At 49.7% G+C, this 18,866-nt stretch overlaps 17 non-coding genes across 17 annotated transcripts; all 17 read left to right on the top strand.

The window, feature by feature from the left end:
• Positions 1-41: 41 nt before the first annotated feature.
• LOC149447105 (U4 spliceosomal RNA) lies at positions 42-182 on the top strand. The gene has a single exon (XR_016305995.1). It is a non-coding gene; the product is annotated as a U4 spliceosomal RNA (small nuclear RNA).
• Positions 183-809: 627 nt separating this feature from the next.
• Positions 810-882, top strand: TRNAK-UUU (transfer RNA lysine (anticodon UUU)). The gene has a single exon. It is a non-coding gene; the product is annotated as a tRNA-Lys (tRNA).
• Positions 883-1,434: 552 nt separating this feature from the next.
• LOC149447103 (U4 spliceosomal RNA) lies at positions 1,435-1,575 on the top strand. The gene has a single exon (XR_016305994.1). It is a non-coding gene; the product is annotated as a U4 spliceosomal RNA (small nuclear RNA).
• A 627-nt stretch (positions 1,576-2,202) lies between these two features.
• TRNAK-UUU (transfer RNA lysine (anticodon UUU)) lies at positions 2,203-2,275 on the top strand. Its single transcript has one exon. It is a non-coding gene; the product is annotated as a tRNA-Lys (tRNA).
• Positions 2,276-2,826: 551 nt separating this feature from the next.
• Positions 2,827-2,967, top strand: LOC149447101 (U4 spliceosomal RNA). Its single transcript, XR_016306181.1, has one exon. It is a non-coding gene; the product is annotated as a U4 spliceosomal RNA (small nuclear RNA).
• Positions 2,968-3,594: 627 nt separating this feature from the next.
• Positions 3,595-3,667, top strand: TRNAK-UUU (transfer RNA lysine (anticodon UUU)). Its single transcript has one exon. It is a non-coding gene; the product is annotated as a tRNA-Lys (tRNA).
• Positions 3,668-4,219: 552 nt separating this feature from the next.
• LOC149447099 (U4 spliceosomal RNA) lies at positions 4,220-4,360 on the top strand. The gene has a single exon (XR_016305993.1). It is a non-coding gene; the product is annotated as a U4 spliceosomal RNA (small nuclear RNA).
• Positions 4,361-10,606: 6,246 nt separating this feature from the next.
• On the top strand, positions 10,607-10,679 carry TRNAK-UUU (transfer RNA lysine (anticodon UUU)). The gene has a single exon. It is a non-coding gene; the product is annotated as a tRNA-Lys (tRNA).
• Positions 10,680-11,231: 552 nt separating this feature from the next.
• LOC149447097 (U4 spliceosomal RNA) lies at positions 11,232-11,372 on the top strand. Its single transcript, XR_016305992.1, has one exon. It is a non-coding gene; the product is annotated as a U4 spliceosomal RNA (small nuclear RNA).
• Positions 11,373-12,623: 1,251 nt separating this feature from the next.
• On the top strand, positions 12,624-12,764 carry LOC149447096 (U4 spliceosomal RNA). Its single transcript, XR_016305991.1, has one exon. It is a non-coding gene; the product is annotated as a U4 spliceosomal RNA (small nuclear RNA).
• Positions 12,765-13,391: 627 nt separating this feature from the next.
• Positions 13,392-13,464, top strand: TRNAK-UUU (transfer RNA lysine (anticodon UUU)). Its single transcript has one exon. It is a non-coding gene; the product is annotated as a tRNA-Lys (tRNA).
• Positions 13,465-14,023: 559 nt separating this feature from the next.
• Positions 14,024-14,164, top strand: LOC149447094 (U4 spliceosomal RNA). The gene has a single exon (XR_016305990.1). It is a non-coding gene; the product is annotated as a U4 spliceosomal RNA (small nuclear RNA).
• A 1,250-nt stretch (positions 14,165-15,414) lies between these two features.
• Positions 15,415-15,555, top strand: LOC149447093 (U4 spliceosomal RNA). The gene has a single exon (XR_016305989.1). It is a non-coding gene; the product is annotated as a U4 spliceosomal RNA (small nuclear RNA).
• Positions 15,556-16,182: 627 nt separating this feature from the next.
• On the top strand, positions 16,183-16,255 carry TRNAK-UUU (transfer RNA lysine (anticodon UUU)). The gene has a single exon. It is a non-coding gene; the product is annotated as a tRNA-Lys (tRNA).
• A 552-nt stretch (positions 16,256-16,807) lies between these two features.
• On the top strand, positions 16,808-16,948 carry LOC149447091 (U4 spliceosomal RNA). The gene has a single exon (XR_016305988.1). It is a non-coding gene; the product is annotated as a U4 spliceosomal RNA (small nuclear RNA).
• Positions 16,949-17,581: 633 nt separating this feature from the next.
• On the top strand, positions 17,582-17,654 carry TRNAK-UUU (transfer RNA lysine (anticodon UUU)). The gene has a single exon. It is a non-coding gene; the product is annotated as a tRNA-Lys (tRNA).
• A 531-nt stretch (positions 17,655-18,185) lies between these two features.
• On the top strand, positions 18,186-18,326 carry LOC149447089 (U4 spliceosomal RNA). Its single transcript, XR_016305987.1, has one exon. It is a non-coding gene; the product is annotated as a U4 spliceosomal RNA (small nuclear RNA).
• The last annotated feature ends 540 nt before the right edge of the window (positions 18,327-18,866 follow it).

Below are 18,866 nucleotides of genomic sequence, written 5' to 3'. Positions count from 1 at the left end.
CTTCCAAGGATGGGCAGAAATTGGCAGACACTGATTTGGTTAGCTTTGCGCAGTGGCAGTATCATAGCCAATGAGGTCCACCTGAGGCGTGATTATTGCTAATTGAAAACTAATCCCAATACCCCGCTGTGATGACTTGAAATACAGTCAGCACTGGCAATTTTTGAGAGTCTCTCAGGAGACTGAGCAATATGTTTGAAACAGCAGAAAAGCAATGGCTTCTAAGATGCAGACTGAGATGTGTTAGAGTTGAGGAAGCGGGTCACGGGGCCGCGGACTCTATAGAGATCTTTTGTGTCATCACGCAGCCTGCTGAGGAGAACAATATGTGATTGCCACGTCATGCTCGTTCCCCCCCACTTGCCTTCAATCCAGAGTGGACTCTACCTCATTAAATTTTTCCTTGCTTTTTCTCTGCTAGACCTGGCATCATGAGGCTAAAGGTGAACTTTCTTTATTTGTAACCCAGTCAATTAGGAAGAATACTGGAAGCGTGTTGGTCCAGGGTTAAGGAACCAGTTTGGCCGGTGTGTTTTTTGCAAGGCCCTTGTTTCCAGTGAAAGAGCATTGACCTATAAGTTACACTAAGCCAGAAACTTTCAGCGTTCTCCATCTCTACCAGACTGGACCCTATCTGCATGGTTGCAAGCTGTCCTAAAAAATGGAATGGGAGAGGACGATTGGCCAGCCGGAGTGAGCCAAATACTTGTGCATTCAGGCACACATCTCCTCTTTCTTTTGGCCGAATGGTCTTTTTCTGCCATAAAAGTGAAGTTTCAAGCAGATTGGACTGTTTTGGAGGTTTCAGAGCCCGGATAGCTCAGTCGGTAGAGCATCAGACTTTTAATCTGAGGGTCCAGGGTTCAAGTCCCTGTTCAGGCGGTAGCTTTGTCCATGTTGTTGAGCTGCGGATAAGGTTATCTTTATGCCCATCTGCCGGAGTGCTCACTGGCCTAGAGAGAGGAAATGTCCTAAGGGATGCAAAATTCCCCCTTTCAAGGCTCTGTGAATCTAGCCCAGAAATAAAGGTGGCTGCAGGTGTTTGCCTGAACAACTGATTCCCAACAAGCCTGGTCTACGCCAGCTTTCCTGGACTCCAGTTCAGGCTTGTTATCCACAAAGCTTTCAACGACGGGCCCAAAGCTTTCCACCTTGGCTTTTTTTTCCCCAACAGTGCAGCCGTCGGACCATATGCATTCAGTGGCCTTTGAGAACTGCTGTGGGAGAAAGCCATTTGACATCTAGGCCCCAAAACTTGACATTCTCCTTAGTCCTTTCAAATGCAAACAATGCCAGCTTAGGCGTCTTCTCTGTCACATTAGCATGCCAAGTCCCAGAATGCTCAGCGGCCCACTGGATGACACTTTTGTGTCTCACCTCAATGTCAATACCTCCTCCAAGGATGGGCAGAAATTGGCAGACACTGATTTGGTTAGCTTTGCGCAGTGGCAGTATCATAGCCAATGAGGTCCACCTGAGGCGTGATTATTGCTAATTGAAAACTAATCCCAATACCCCGCTGTGATGACTTGAAATACAGTCAGCACTGGCAATTTTTGAGAGTCTCTCAGGAGACTGAGCAATATGTTTGAAACAGCAGAAAAGCAATGGCTTCTAAGATGCAGACTGAGATGTGTTAGAGTTGAGGAAGCGGGTCACGGGGCCGGGGACACTATAGAGATCTTTTGTGTCATCACGCAGCCTGCTGAGTAGAACAATATGTGATTGCCACGTCATGCTCGTTCCCCCCCACTTTCCTTTAATCCAGAGTGGACTCTACCTCATTAAATTTTTCCTTGCTTTTTCTCTGCTAGACCTGGCATCATGAGGCTAAAGGTGAACTTTCTTTATTTGTAACCCAGTCAATTAGGAAGAAAACTGGAAGCGTGTTGGTCCAGGGTTAAGGAACCAGTTTGGCCGGTGTGTTTTTTGCAAGGCCCTTGTTTCCAGTGAAAGAGCATTGACCTATAAGTTACACTAAGCCAGAAACTTTCAGCGTTCTCCATCTCTACCAGACTGGACCCTATCTGCATGGTTGCAAGCTGTCCTAAAAAATGGAATGGGAGAGGACGATTGGCCAGCCGGAGTGAGCCAAATACTTGTGCATTCAGGCACACATCTCCTCTTTCTTTTGGCCGAATGGTCTTTTTCTGCCATAAAAGTGAAGTTTCAAGCAGATTGGACTGTCTTGGAGGTTTCAGAGCCCGGATAGCTCAGTCGGTAGAGCATCAGACTTTTAATCTGAGGGTCCAGGGTTCAAGTCCCTGTTCGGGCGGTAGCTTTGTCCTTGTTGTTGAGCTGCGGATAAGGTAATCTTTATGCCCATCTGCCGGAGTGCTCACAGGCCTAGAGAGAGGAAATGTCCTAAGGGATGCAAAATTCCCCCTTTCAAGGCTCTGTGAATCTAGCCCAGAAATAAAGGTGGCTGCAGGTGTTTGCCTGAACAACTGATTCCCAACAAGCCTGGTCTACGCCAGCTTTCCTGGACTCCAGTTCAGGCTTGTTATCCAGAAAGCTTTCAACGACGGGCCCAAAGCTTTCCACCTTGGCATTTTTTTCCCCAACAGTGCAGCCGTCGAACCATATGCATTCAGTGGCCTTTGAGAACTGCTGTGGGAGAAAGCCATTTGACATCTAGGCCCAAAACTTGACATTCTCCTTAGTCCTTTCAAATGCAAACAATGCCAGCTTAGGCGTCTTCTCTGTCACATTAGCATGCCAAGTCCCAGAATGCTCAGCGGCCCACTGAATGACACTTTTGCGTCTCACCTCAATGTCAATACCTCTTCCAAGGATGGGCAGAAATTGGCAGACACTGATTTGGTTAGCTTTGCGCAGTGGCAGTATCATAGCCAATGAGGTCCACCTGAGGCGTGATTATTGCTAATTGAAAACTAATCCCAATACCCCGCTGTGATGACTTGAAATACAGTCAGGACTGGCAATTTTTGAGAGTCTCTCAGGAGACTGAGCAATATGTTTGAAACAGCAGAAAAGCAATGGCTTCTAAGATGCAGACTGAGATGTGTTAGAGTTGAGGAAGCGGGTCACGGGGCCGGGGACACTATAGAGATCTTTTGTGTCATCACGCAGCCTGCTGAGTAGAACAATATGTGATTGCCACGTCATGCTCGTTCCCCCCCACTTGCCTTTAATCCAGAGTGGACTCTACCTCATTAAATTTTTCCTTGCTTTTTCTCTGCTAGACCTGGCATCATGAGGCTAAAGGTGAACTTTCTTTATTTGTAACCCAGTCAATTAGGAAGAATACTGGAAGCGTGTTGGTCCAGGGTTAAGGAACCAGTTTGGCCGGTGTGTTTTTTGCAAGGCCCTTGTTTCCAGTGAAAGAGCATTGACCTATAAGTTACACTAAGCCAGAAACTTTCAGCGTTCTCCATCTCTACCAGACTGGACCCTATCTGCATGGTTGCAAGCTGTCCTAAAAAATGGAATGGGAGAGGACGATTGGCCAGCCGGAGTGAGCCAAATACTTGTGCATTCAGGCACACATCTCCTCTTTCTTTTGGCCGAATGGTCTTTTTCTGCCATAAAAGTGAAGTTTCAAGCAGATTGGACTGTTTTGGAGGTTTCAGAGCCCGGATAGCTCAGTCAGTAGAGCATCAGACTTTTAATCTGAGGGTCCAGGGTTCAAGTCCCTGTTCGGGCGGTAGCTTTGTCCTTGTTGTTGAGCTGCGGATAAGGTAATCTTTATGCCCATCTGCCGGAGTGCTCACTGGCCTAGAGAGAGGAAATGTCCTAAGGGATGCAAAATTCCCCCTTTCAAGGCTCTGTGAATCTAGCCCAGAAATAAAGGTGGCTGCAGGTGTTTGCCTGAACAACTGATTCCCAACAAGCCTGGTCTACGCCAGCTTTCCTGGACTCCAGTTCAGGCTTGTTATCCACAAAGCTTTCAACGACGGGCCCAAAGCTTTCCACCTTGGCTTTTTTTTCCCCAACAGTGCAGCCGTCGGACCATATGCATTCAGTGGCCTTTGAGAACTGCTGTGGGAGAAAGCCATTTGACATCTAGGCCCCAAAACTTGACATTCTCCTTAGTCCTTTCAAATGCAAACAATGCCAGCTTAGGCGTCTTCTCTGTCACATTAGCATGCCAAGTCCCAGAATGCTCAGCGGCCCACTGGATGACACTTTTGTGTCTCACCTCAATGTCAATACCTCCTCCAAGGATGGGCAGAAATTGGCAGACACTGATTTGGTTAGCTTTGCGCAGTGGCAGTATCATAGCCAATGAGGTCCACCTGAGGCGTGATTATTGCTAATTGAAAACTAATCCCAATACCCCGCTGTGATGACTTGAAATACAGTCAGCACTGGCAATTTTTGAGAGTCTCTCAGGAGACTGAGCAATATGTTTGAAACAGCAGAAAAGCAATGGCTTCTAAGATGCAGACTGAGATGTGTTAGAGTTGAGGAAGCGGGTCACGGGGCCGGGGACACTATAGAGATCTTTTGTGTCATCACGCAGCCTGCTGAGTAGAACAATATGTGATTGCCACGTCATGCTCGTTCCCCCCCACTTGCCTTTAATCCAGAGTGGACTCTACCTCATTAAATTTTTCCTTGCTTTTTCTCTGCTAGACCTGGCATCATGAGGCTAAAGGTGAACTTTCTGTCAGGGCAGGGCTGTGGAACGGACAGGTAGGCCTAGTGGCAGGGTAACGCACTGGCTGACGACAACCACCACCAACAGACTGAAGTCCCTCAGGGCGCGGAGTCTAAGTCCCAGGCTGCCCTTCACCAGGGCCCCTGATGGTGGGGATGGACTTGACGCAACCAGGGACCAGGTCGCGGCCCCCGAGACACCCCAGCTGCGGTAATGGCCGCCGCCAATGGCGTGTAGTTGGTGAGAATGACAATAGCGTAGTCAGACAAGCCGGGTCAATAACAACAGGACAAAACAGTACAGAACAGTAGACAGAGAATCACAGGTCACAGGCCGGGTTCAGCAACAGAAGGTCAGATCAAAGGGAAACGCAGAGAATGGTCTTAGTCACAAGCCGAGTCAGAATACCAGAAGAGTCACGAGCGTATACACAGAGCTGTAGCAAGACAAAGACACAAGACACAAGTGCAAAGAGCATGTGCAGATCCCAGGCTTATATGTACTCAGCCACACCCCTCTGGGGGATGGACCTCAGAGACCTGAAGGCATAAAAGATTCCCATCATGCTCAGCAGAAATCCAAGATGGATGCTAGCACATGGAGTAACATAACCTCTGGGAAAAGGTAGGACCTTGACAGTACCTCCTCCTCAAGGGCCCCTCCCCCTCCGCGGCTCAACAAATGGTTTCCGAGGAAAGCGGGTATGAAACGCGCGGAGGAGGGCAGGAGCATGGACATCCGCGGAAGGAACCCAGGAACGCTCCTCGGGACCATAACCGCGCCAATGAACCAGGAACTGTAATCGGCCGCGCACCAATCGAGAGTCCAGGATCCGGCTCACCTCATACTCCTCATGACCGTCAACCCGAATGGGACGGGGCCGAGGCAGAGAGGTAGTGAAGCGATTGCAGATCAGAGGTTTCAACAGTGATACATGAAAGATATTGGAGATCCGCATCCCAGGTGGAAGGGCAAGGGCATAGGCCACCGGATTCACCTTGCGGAGAATGCGAAAAGGACCGACAAAACGGGGAGCTAGTTTGGGTGTGGGCACCCGAAGATTGAGGTTACGAGTAGACAACCACACCCGATCGCCGACCTGGTATGAAGGAGCGGGCAACCGTCTGCGATCAGCCTGGAACTTCTGACGCTGAGCCGAGTCCCTCAAAGCCCTCTGGATCTGCCCCCATGAAGAACGCAGGGCAGCAAGATGGTTCTCCACAGCCGGAATGTCCTGTGGTGAGAACCTCTCAGGTAATACCGCGGGTTGGTACCCATAGTTGGCCATGAAGGGGGACATCCCGGAGGAGGAGTTGACCGCTGAGTTCCTGGCAAACTCAGCCCAAGGCAGGAGATCGGCCCAATCGTCCTGATGGTCCGAGATATAACACCGAAGGAATTGTTCTAAGGCCTGATTGGAACGCTCCGCAGCCCCATTGGACTGCGGGTGGTAGGCTGAAGAAAAGGAGAGACTAATGCCCAACTGGGAGCAGAAGGCGCGCCAGAATCTGGACACGAACTGACTCCCGCGGTCCGAGACAATCACCTTGGGCAACCCATGCAGGCGAAAAATCTCCCTGGAAAAGACCGTGGCCAGTTCTTGCGCTGTTGGTAATTTCCTGAGTGGAATACAATGGCACATTTTGGAAAAACGATCGACGACCATGAGGATGACCGTATGACCCCGAGACACAGGGAGGTCTACAATAAAGTCCATGCCCAGGTGTGACCAAGGACGCTCCCCATTGGGAATGGGTTGCAGAAGACCCATTGGAAGATGCCGTGGAGATTTATTCTGGGCACAGATCGAACATGCCGCTACATAAGAGGCGATGTCGGCACGGAGAGTTGGCCACCAGAACAACCGAGAGACGACCCAAGACAACTGGTTCCTCCCCGGATGCCCGGCAGTTTTGGAGTTATGGTAGGTACGCAGCAGACGGGTGCGCAACCCCTCGGGTACAAAACATCTACCCTCCGGTCTCTCGGGAGGAGCGTCAGTTTGAGCCGCCAAAATCTGCTCCCCAAGGGGAGAAGTCAGACTGGTACGAATGGCAGCCAGGATATGATCCGGAGGTATGACCGAGGTTGGCTCAGAGTCCTCCCTGGACAACTCAGAGTATTGCCGCGATAATGCATCAGCCCTGACATTCTTGGAACCAGGCAAATAGGAGACCACATAGTTGAACCGCGACAAGAACAAGGCCCATCTGGCTTGACGGGGTGTCAATCTTTTGGCCTCCGAAAGATAAGTCAGGTTCTTATGATCGGTAAGAATGAGGACCGGAACTGCGGAGCCCTCGAGCAGGTGCCTCCATTCCTTGAGAGCCAGAATGATTGCCAACAACTCCCTATCTCCAATCTGGTAGTTGCACTCTGCAGAGGAAAGCTTCCTGGAGTAGAACCCACAGGGAAGTAGGGGTCCATCGGGCGACCGACGTTGAGACAGGAGAGCGCCTACTCCTGTCTCGGATGCATCAACCTCAAGGACGAAGGGCAATCCAGGATTGGGATGAGACAGTATCGGAGCCGAAGCGAAGGCGGATTTCAGAGCCTCAAAAGCTACGATGGCCTCGGATGGCCACTCGTGAGGATTGCTGCCCTTCTTGGTTAGGTCTGAGAGAGGTTTTGCCAGCGTGGAGAAATTTCTGATGAATTTCCGATAGTAGTTGGCAAAACCTAAAAAGCGCTGAATGGGCCGAAGGCCATTGGGACGAGGCCACTGCAGAACTGCCGAAACCTTCTGAGGGTCCATGGAGAATCCCTCCGCAGAAATGATGTAGCCTAAAAAGGCAACTTGGGATCGATGGAATTCGCACTTCTCAAGTTTACAAAAAAGTTCGTTCTCACGTAATCGTTGCAGCACCTGCTTGACATCCTGGATATGGGACTCCATGGAGGCAGAGTAAACCAGGATGTCATCCAAGTAAACTACCACGCACTGCTGCAATAAGTCACGAAGGACATCATTTATGAATTCCTGAAAAACTGCGGGCGCGTTACACAACCCGAAGGGCATCACCAGGTATTCGTAGTGACCGGTTCTGGTGTTAAACGCGGTCTTCCACTCATCCCCCTGTTTGATCCGTACGAGGTTGTACGCCGCCCTAAGGTCAAGTTTGGTAAAGACTGTTGCCCCCTTAAGGCGGTCGAACAACTCAGTAATCAAGGGAATCGGGTAGGCATTCTTAGTGGTGATTCGATTGAGACCCCTATAATCGATGCAAGGCCTCAATTCACCACCCTTCTTCTTTACAAAGAAAAAGCCCGCTCCTGCTGGGGAAGTAGACTTACGAATGTGCCCCCGGGAAAGCGCATCCGCAACGTACTCCTCCATGGCCTTATTCTCCGCAACCGAGAGAGGATACACCCTGCCACGCGGAGGAGTGGCACCGGGTTGCAAGGATATGGCGCAGTCGTAAGGACGATGAGCAGGTAAGGCACCAGCGCGTACCTTATCAAACACGTCCTGGTACTCCCCATAATCAGTGGGCAACGCAGAGTCTGAGGAGGCACACAACACCTTAACCGGCCCACGGATGCACCCGGCCCCACACTGTGAAGACCACGAGAGAATCTCGGCAGTTTGCCAATTGAAGGTTGGATTGTGCATCTGGAGCCAGGGATACCCCAAAACCACCGAATAGTGCGGAGAAGAAATCACCTGGAAACAGGCCAACTCCCTGTGAACAGCCCCAATAGCTACCTCAACTGGCATAGTCTCGTGGGTAACCTGCGGTGGTTGCAGGGGCCTGCCATCTATCGCCTCGAGAACCAATGGGGTAACTCGAGCCTGCAGGGGAATGGAGTGCTGGGCAGCAAACGAGCTGTCCATAAACAACCCGCCAGCCCCAGAATCTACCAACGCCTGGGCCGTCACCGAGCCCTCCGCCCAAGAGAGGACAACGGTGATCAGTGGCTTATCTCTGCGGAACGCCGGGGACGAGGAGACTCCACCCAAGATCTGTCCCCGACAGGATCTCAGGTGCGAGCGTTTCCCGGACGGACCGGACAGGACTGCCGAAAGTGCCCACCAAGACCACAGTACAGGCAGCGACCCTCCCGACGCCGAGCGGCCCGCTCCCCCTCGGAAAGGCGAGCAAACCCCAGCTGCATGGGCTCACCACCAGACAATCTATCCCCAGGAGGCGTGGGAGGAGAGGGAGGAATGGGTGGGATAGAAAACGCAGGTGCCAGTCGATTGGAAGGCCTCCGCAGGCGTTCCTTGAGTGAAGGCCTCTCCCTGAGCCTGGTATCAATCAGGATCAGGAAGGAAATTAGTGCTTCCAGCTCCACAGGCAATTCCTTGGCTGCGATCTCGTCCTTCAATGCATCAGAAAGACCCTGAGAAAACGCAGCCACCAGAGCCTCATTGTTCCAACCCACCTCTGCTGCCAGGGTACGAAACTCTATGGCGTACTCGGCCACGGTCCGTGAACCCTGATGCATAGACATGAGCAGCTTGGCAGCCGAGGCGGAGCGAGCCGGTACATCGAATACCCTACGGAAGGCATCGACAAAACCGGAAAACTCGTGAATCACGGGGTCATTCCTCTCCCATAAGGGATTCGCCCAGGCCAAGGCCTTGTCTGAGAGTAGTGAGATGAGGAAACCCACCTTTGACCTCTCAGTCGGAAAAGCGTAGGGGATTAATTCAAAGTAAATCCCCACCTGGTTAAGGAACCCACGACACTGACTCGGCTCACCCCCAAAGCGCTGTGGAAGAGGGGCTGAACCGGTCATACCTCTGGACACCGCAGGTGCCGCATCAGCCGCGGCGGTAGGCACAGCAAGCGGAACAGCAGCGGGAGTGACCACCGGAGTGACAACCGGCCTAATAACACCAGGAGTAAGGTGCGCGGTGCGTGCCAGCAGAGTTTGCAACGCCTGAGCGAACTGATCCAACAGGAGATCCTGTTGATCCAGTCTGGCAACCAACATAGGAAGTGAAGGCGTACCTGCACCGTCAGGATTCATGGCACTTGTGTAATGTCAGGGCAGGGCTGTGGAACGGACAGGTAGGCCTAGTGGCAGGGTAACGCACTGGCTGACGACAACCACCACCAACAGACTGAAGTCCCTCAGGGCGCGGAGTCTAAGTCCCAGGCTGCCCTTCACCAGGGCCCCTGATGGTGGGGATGGACTTGACGCAACCAGGGACCAGGTCGCGGCCCCCGAGACACCCCAGCTGCGGTAATGGCCGCCGCCAATGGCGTGTAGTTGGTGAGAATGACAATAGCGTAGTCAGACAAGCCGGGTCAATAACAACAGGACAAAACAGTACAGAACAGTAGACAGAGAATCACAGGTCACGGGCCGGGTTCAGCAACAGAAGGTCAGATCAAAGGGAAACGCAGAGAATGGTCTTAGTCACAAGCCGAGTCAGAATACCAGAAGAGTCACGAGCGTATACACAGAGCTGTAGCAAGACAAAGACACAAGACACAAGTGCAAAGAGCATGTGCAGATCCCAGGCTTATATGTACTCAGCCACACCCCTCTGGGGGATGGACCTCAGAGACCTGAAGGCATAAAAGATTCCCATCATGCTCAGCAGAAATCCAAGATGGATGCTAGCACATGGAGTAACATAACCTCTGGGAAAAGGTAGGACCTTGACACTTTCTTTATTTGTAACCCAGTCAATTAGGAAGAATACTGGAAGAGTGTTGGTCCAGGGTTAAGGAACCAGTTTGGCCGGTGTGTTTTTTGCAAGGCCCTTGTTTCCAGTGAAAGAGCATTGACCTATAAGTTACACTAGGCCAGAAACTTTCAGCGTTCTCCATCTCTACCAGACTGGACCCTATCTGCATGGTTGCAAGCTGTCCTAAAAAATGGAATGGGAGAGGACGATTGGCCAGCCGGAGTGAGCCAAATACTTGTGCATTCAGGCACACATCTCCTCTTTCTTTTGGGCGCATGGTCTTTTTCTGCCATAAAAGTGAAGTTTCAAGCAGATTGGACTGTCTTGGAGGTTTCAGAGCCCGGATAGCTCAGTCGGTAGAGCATCAGACTTTTAATCTGAGGGTCCAGGGTTCAAGTCCCTGTTCGGGCGGTAGCTTTGTCCTTGTTGTTGAGCTGCGGATAAGGTAATCTTTATGCCCATCTGCCGGAGTGCTCACAGGCCTAGAGAGAGGAAATGTCCTAAGGGATGCAAAATTCCCCCTTTCAAGGCTCTGTGAATCTAGCCCAGAAATAAAGGTGGCTGCAGGTGTTTGCCTGAACAACTGATTCCCAACAAGCCTGGTCTACGCCAGCTTTCCTGGACTCCAGTTCAGGCTTGTTATCCACAAAGCTTTCAACGACGGGCCCAAAGCTTTCCACCTTGGCTTTTTTTTCCCCAACAGTGCAGCCGTCGGACCATATGCATTCAGTGGCCTTTGAGAACTGCTGTGGGAGAAAGCCATTTGACATCTAGGCCCCAAAACTTGACATTCTCCTTAGTCCTTTCAAATGCAAACAATGCCAGCTTAGGCGTCTTCTCTGTCACATTAGCATGCCAAGTCCCAGAATGCTCAGCGGCCCACTGGATGACACTTTTGTGTCTCACCTCAATGTCAATACCTCCTCCAAGGATGGGCAGAAATTGGCAGACACTGATTTGGTTAGCTTTGCGCAGTGGCAGTATCATAGCCAATGAGGTCCACCTGAGGCGTGATTATTGCTAATTGAAAACTAATCCCAATACCCCGCTGTGATGACTTGAAATACAGTCAGCACTGGCAATTTTTGAGAGTCTCTCAGGAGACTGAGCAATATGTTTGAAACAGCAGAAAAGCAAATGGCTTCTAAGATGCAGACTGAGATGTGTTAGAGTTGAGGAAGCGGGTCACGGGGCCGGGGACACTATAGAGATCTTTTGTGTCATCACGCAGCCTGCTGAGTAGAACAATATGTGATTGCCACGTCATGCTCGTTCCCCCCCACTTGCCTTTAATCCAGAGTGGACTCTACCTCATTAAATTTTTCCTTGCTTTTTCTCTGCTAGACCCTGCATCATGAGGCTAAAGGTGAACTTTCTTTATCTGTAACCCAGTCAATTAGGAAGAATACTGGAAGCGTGTTGGTCCAGGGTTAAGGAACCAGTTTGGCCGGTGTGTTTTTTGCAAGGCCCTTGTTTCCAGTGAAAGAGCATTGACCTATAAGTTACACTAAGCCAGAAACTTTCAGCGTTCTCCATCTCTACCAGACTGGACCCTATCTGCATGGTTGCAAGCTGTCCTAAAAAATGGAATGGGAGAGGACGATTGGCCAGCCGGAGTGAGCCAAATACTTGTGCATTCAGGCACACATCTCCTCTTTCTTTTGGGCGCATGGTCTTTTTCTGCCATAAAAGTGAAGTTTCAAGCAGATTGGACTGTTTTGGAGGTGGAGCTTTCAGAGCCCGGATAGCTCAGTCGGTAGAGCATCAGACTTTTAATCTGAGGGTTCAAGTCCCTGTTCGGGCGGTAGCTTTGTCCTTGTTGTTGAGCTGCGGATAAGGTAATCTTTATGCCCATCTGCCGGAGTGCTCACTGGCCTAGAGAGAGGAAATGTCCTAAGGGATGCAAAATTCCCCCTTTCAAGGCTCTGTGAATCTAGCCCAGAAATAAAGGTGGCTGCAGGTGTTTGCCTGAACAACTGATTCCCAACAAGCCTGGTCTACGCCAGCTTTCCTGGACTCCAGTTCAGGCTTGTTATCCACAAAGCTTTCAACGACGGGCCCAAAGCTTTCCACCTTGGCTTTTTTTTCCCCAACAGTGCAGCCGTCGGACCATATGCATTCAGTGGCCTTTGAGAACTGCTGTGGGAGAAAGCCATTTGACATCTAGGCCCAAAACTTGACATTCTCCTTAGTCCTTTCAAATGCAAACAATGCCAGCTTAGGCGTCTTCTCTGTCACATTAGCATGCCAAGTCCCAGAATGCTCAGCGGCCCACTGGATGACACTTTTGTGTCTCACCTCAATGTCAATACCTCCTCCAAGGATGGGCAGAAATTGGCAGACACTGATTTGGTTAGCTTTGCGCAGTGGCAGTATCATAGCCAATGAGGTCCACCTGAGGCGTGATTATTGCTAATTGAAAACTAATCCCAATACCCCGCTGTGATGACTTGAAATACAGTCAGCACTGGCAATTTTTGAGAGTCTCTCAGGAGACTGAGCAATATGTTTGAAACAGCAGAAAAGCAATGGCTTCTAAGATGCAGACTGAGATGTGTTAGAGTTGAGGAAGCGGGTCACGGGGCCGGGGACACTATAGAGATCTTTTGTGTCATCACGCAGCCTGCTGAGTAGAACAATATGTGATTGCCACGTCATGCTCGTTCCCCCCCACTTGCCTTTAATCCAGAGTGGACTCTACCTCATTAAATTTTTCCTTGCTTTTTCTCTGCTAGACCTGGCATCATGAGGCTAAAGGTGAACTTTCTTTATTTGTAACCCAGTCAATTAGGAAGAATACTGGAAGCGTGTTGGTCCAGGGTTAAGGAACCAGTTTGGCCGGTGTGTTTTTTGCAAGGCCCTTGTTTCCAGTGAAAGAGCATTGACCTATAAGTTACACTAAGCCAGAAACTTTCAGCGTTCTCCATCTCTACCAGACTGGACCCTATCTGCATGGTTGCAAGCTGTCCTAAAAAATGGAATGGGAGAGGACGATTGGCCAGCCGGAGTGAGCCAAATACTTGTGCATTCAGGCACACATCTCCTCTTTCTTTTGGCCGAATGGTCTTTTTCTGCCATAAAAGTGAAGTTTCAAGCAGATTGGACTGTCTTGGAGGTTTCAGAGCCCGGATAGCTCAGTTGGTAGAGCATCAGACTTTTAATCTGAGGGTCCAGGGTTCAAGTCCCTGTTCGGGCGGTAGCTTTGTCCTTGTTGTTGAGCTGAGGATAAGGTAATCTTTATGCCCATCTGCCGGAGTGCTCACAGGCCTAGAGAGAGGAAATGTCCTAAGGGATGCAAAATTCCCCCTTTCAAGGCTCTGTGAATCTAGCCCAGAAATAAAGGTGGCTGCAGGTGTTTGCCTGAACAACTGATTCCCAACAAGCCTGGTCTACGCCAGCTTTCCTGGACTCCAGTTCAGGCTTGTTATCCACAAAGCTTTCAACGACGGGCCCAAAGCTTTCCACCTTGGCTTTTTTTTCCCCAACAGTGCAGCCGTCGGACCATATGCATTCAATGGCCTTTGAGAACTGCTGTGGGAGAAAGCCATTTGACATTTGACATCTAGGCCCCAAAACTTGACATTCTCCTTAGTCCTTTCAAATGCAAACAATGCCAGCTTAGGCGTCTTCTCTGTCACATTAGCATGCCAAGTCCCAGAATGCTCAGCGGCCCACTGGATGACACTTTTGTGTCTCACCTCAATGTCAATACCTCTTCCAAGGATGGGCAGAAATTGGCAGACACTGATTTGGTTAGCTTTGCGCAGTGGCAGTATCATAGCCAATGAGGTCCACCTGAGGCGTGATTATTGCTAATTGAAAACTAATCCCAATACCCCGCTGTGATGACTTGAAATACAGTCAGCACTGGCAATTTTTGAGAGTCTCTCAGGAGACTGAGCAATATGTTTGAAACAGCAGAAAAGCAATGGCTTCTAAGATGCAGACTGAGATGTGTTAGAGTTGAGGAAGCGGGTCACGGGGCCAGGGACACTATAGAGATCTTTTGTGTCATCACGCAGCCTGCTGAGTAGAACAATATGTGATTGCCACGTCATGCTCGTTCCCCCCCACTTGCCTTTAATCCAGAGTGGACTCTACCTCATTAAATTTTTCCTTGCTTTTTCTCTGCTAGACCTGGCATCATGAGGCTAAAGGTGAACTTTCTTTATTTGTAACCCAGTTAATTAGGAAGAATACTGGAAGCGTGTTGGTCCAGGGTTAAGGAACCAGTTTGGCCGGTGTGTTTTTTGCAAGGCCCTTGTTTCCAGTGAAAGAGCATTGACCTATAAGTTACACTAAGCCAGAAACTTTCAGCGTTCTCCATCTCTACCAGACTGGACCCTATCTGCATGGTTGCAAGCTGTCCTAAAAAATGGAATGGGAGAGGACGATTGGCCAGCCGGAGTGAGCCAAATACTTGTGCATTCAGGCACACATCTCCTCTTTCTTTTGGGCGCATGGTCTTTTTCTGCCATAAAAGTGAAGTTTCAAGCAGATTGGACTGTTTTGGAGGTGGAGCTTTCAGAGCCCGGATAGCTCAGTCGGTAGAGCATCAGACTTTTAATCTGAGGGTTCAAGTCCCTGTTCGGGCGGTAGCTTTGTCCTTGTTGTTGAGCTGCGGATAAGGTAATCTTTATGCCCATCTGCCGGAGTGCTCACTGGCCTAGAGAGAGGAAATGTCCTAAGGGATGCAAAATTCCCCCTTTCAAGGCTCTGTGAATCTAGCCCAGAAATAAAGGTGGCTGCAGGTGTTTGCCTGAACAACTGATTCCCAACAAGCCTGGTCTACGCCAGCTTTCCTGGACTCCAGTTCAGGCTTGTTATCCACAAAGCTTTCAACGACGGGCCCAAAGCTTTCCACCTTGGCTTTTTTTTCCCCAACAGTGCAGCCGTCGGACCATATGCATTCAGTGGCCTTTGAGAACTGCTGTGGGAGAAAGCCATTTGACATCTAGGCCCAAAACTTGACATTCTCCTTAGTCCTTTCAAATGCAAACAATGCCAGCTTAGGCGTCTTCTCTGTCACATTAGCATGCCAAGTCCCAGAATGCTCAGCGGCCCACTGGATGACACTTTTGTGTCTCACCTCAATGTCAATACCTCCTCCAAGGATGGGCAGAAATTGGCAGACACTGATTTGGTTAGCTTTGCGCAGTGGCAGTATCATAGCCAATGAGGTCCACCTGAGGCGTGATTATTGCTAATTGAAAACTAATCCCAATACCCCGCTGTGATGACTTGAAATACAGTCAGCACTGGCAATTTTTGAGAGTCTCTCAGGAGACTGAGCAATATGTTTGAAACAGCAGAAAAGCAATGGCTTCTAAGATGCAGACTGAGATGTGTTAGAGTTGAGGAAGCGGGTCACGGGGCCGGGGACACTATAGAGATCTTTTGTGTCATCACGCAGCCTGCTGAGTAGAACAATATGTGATTGCCACGTCATGCTCGTTCCCCCCCACTTGCCTTTAATCCAGAGTGGACTCTACCTCATTAAATTTTTCCTTGCTTTTTCTCTGCTAGACCTGGCATCATGAGGCTAAAGGTGAACTTTCTTTATTTGTAACCCAGTCAATTAGGAAGAATACTGGAAGCGTGTTGGTCCAGGGTTAAGGAACCAGTTTGGCCGGTGTGTTTTTTGCAAGGCCCTTGTTTCCAGTGAAAGAGCATTGACCTATAAGTTACACTAAGCCAGAAACTTTCAGCGTTCTCCATCTCTACCAGACTGGACCCTATCTGCATGGTTGCAAGCTGTCCTAAAAAATGGAATGGGAGAGGACGATTGGCCAGCCGGAGTGAGCCAAATACTTGTGCATTCAGGCACACATCTCCTCTTTCTTTTGGCCGAATGGTCTTTTTCTGCCATAAAAGTGAAGTTTCAAGCAGATTGGACTGTCTTGGAGGTTTCAGAGCCCGGATAGCTCAGTTGGTAGAGCATCAGACTTTTAATCTGAGGGTCCAGGGTTCAAGTCCCTGTTCGGGCGGTAGCTTTGTCCTTGTTGTTGAGCTGAGGATAAGGTAATCTTTATGCCCATCTGCCGGAGTGCTCACAGGCCTAGAGAGAGGAAATGTCCTAAGGGATGCAAAATTCCCCCTTTCAAGGCTCTGTGAATCTAGCCCAGAAATAAAGGTGGCTGCAGGTGTTTGCCTGAACAACTGATTCCCAACAAGCCTGGTCTACGCCAGCTTTCCTGGACTCCAGTTCAGGCTTGTTATCCACAAAGCTTTCAACGACGGGCCCAAAGCTTTCCACCTTGGCTTTTTTTTCCCCAACAGTGCAGCCGTCGGACCATATGCATTCAGTGGCCTTTGAGAACTGCTGTGGGAGAAAGCCATTTGACATCTAGGCCCCAAAACTTGACATTCTCCTTAGTCCTTTCAAATGCAAACAATGCCAGCTTAGGCGTCTTCTCTGTCACATTAGCATGCCAAGTCCCAGAATGCTCAGCGGCCCACTGGATGACACTTTTGTGTCTCACCTCAATGTCAATACCTCCTCCAAGGATGGGCAGAAATTGGCAGACACTGATTTGGTTAGCTTTGCGCAGTGGCAGTATCATAGCCAATGAGGTCCACCTGAGGCGTGATTATTGCTAATTGAAAACTAATCCCAATACCCCGCTGTGATGACTTGAAATACAGTCAGCACTGGCAATTTTTGAGAGTCTCTCAGGAGACTGAGCAATATGTTTGAAACAGCAGAAAAGCAATGGCTTCTAAGATGCAGACTGAGATGTGTTAGAGTTGAGGAAGCGGGTCACGGGGCCGGGGACACTATAGAGATCTTTTGTGTCATCACGCAGCCTGCTGAGTAGAACAATATGTGATTGCCACGTCATGCTCGTTCCCCCCCACTTGCCTTTAATCCAGAGTGGACTCTACCTCATTCAATTTTTCCTTGCTTTTTCTCTGCTAGACCTGGCATCATGAGGCAAAAGGTGAACTTTCTTTATTTGTAACCCAGTCAATTAGGAAGAATACTGGAAGCGTGTTGGTCCAGGGTTAAGGAACCAGTTTGGCCGGTGTGTTTTTTGCAAGGCCCTTGTTTCCAGTGAAAGAGCATTGACCTATAAGTTACACTAAGCCAGAAACTTTCAGCGTTCTCCATCTCTACCAGACTGGACCCTATCTGCATGGTTGCAAGCTGTCCTAAAAAATGGAATGGGAGAGGACGATTGGCCAGCCGGAGTGAGCCAAATACTTGTGCATTCAGGCACACATCTCCTCTTTCTTTTGGGCGCATGGTCTTTTTCTGCCATAAAAGTGAAGTTTCAAGCAGATTGGACTGTTTTGGAGGTGGAGCTTTCAGAGCCCGGATAGCTCAGTCGGTAGAGCATCAGACTTTTAATCTGAGGGTCCAGGGTTCAAGTCCCTGTTCGGGCGGTAGCTTTGTCCTTGTTGTTGAGCTGCGGATAAGGTAATCTTTATGCCCATCTGCCGGAGTGCTCACTGGCCTAGAGAGAGGAAATGTCCTAAGGGATGCAAAATTCCCCCTTTCAAGGCTCTGTGAATCTAGCCCAGAAATAAAGGTGGCTGCAGGTGTTTGCCTGAACAACTGATTCCCAACAAGCCTGGTCTACGCCAGCTTTCCTGGACTCCAGTTCAGGCTTGTTATCCACAAAGCTTTCCACCTTGGCTTTTTTTTCCCCAACAGTGCAGCCGTCGGACCATATGCATTCAGTGGCCTTTGAGAACTGCTGTGGGAGAAAGCCATTTGACATCTAGGCCCCAAAACTTGACATTCTCCTTAGTCCTTTCAAATGCAAACAATGCCAGCTTAGGCGTCTTCTCTGTCACATTAGCATGCCAAGTCCCAGAATGCTCAGCGGCCCACTGGATGACACTTTTGTGTCTCACCTCAATGTCAATACCTCCTCCAAGGATGGGCAGAAATTGGCAGACACTGATTTGGTTAGCTTTGCGCAGTGGCAGTATCATAGCCAATGAGGTCCACCTGAGGCGTGATTATTGCTAATTGAAAACTAATCCCAATACCCCGCTGTGATGACTTGAAATACAGTCAGCACTGGCAATTTTTGAGAGTCTCTCAGGAGACTGAGCAATATGTTTGAAACAGCAGAAAAGCAATGGCTTCTAAGATGCAGACTGAGATGTGTTAGAGTTGAGGAAGCGGGTCACGGGGCCGGGGACACTATAGAGATCTTTTGTGTCATCACGCAGCCTGCTGAGTAGAACAATATGTGATTGCCACGTCATGCTCGTTCCCCCCCACTTGCCTTTAATCCAGAGTGGACTCTACCTCATTCAATTTTTCCTTGCTTTTTCTCTGCTAGACCTGGCATCATGAGGCTAAAGGTGAACTTTCTTTATTTGTAACCCAGTCAATTAGGAAGAATACTGGAAGCGTGTTGGTCCAGGGTTAAGGAACCAGTTTGGCCGGTGTGTTTTTTGCAAGGCCCTTGTTTCCAGTGAAAGAGCATTGACCTATAAGTTACACTAAGCCAGAAACTTTCAGCGTTCTCCATCTCTACCAGACTGGACCCTATCTGCATGGTTGCAAGCTGTCCTAAAAAATGGAATGGGAGAGGACGATTGGCCAGCCGGAGTGAGCCAAATACTTGTGCATTCAGGCAC

Source organism: Staurois parvus, unplaced genomic scaffold, assembly GCF_062004578.1.
Source record: "Staurois parvus isolate SC_StPar_1 unplaced genomic scaffold, SC_StPar_1.0 ptg000689l, whole genome shotgun sequence".
NCBI classification, from domain to species: domain Eukaryota; kingdom Metazoa; phylum Chordata; class Amphibia; order Anura; family Ranidae; genus Staurois; species Staurois parvus.
This window is presented reverse-complemented; position numbering and strand designations above follow the sequence as displayed.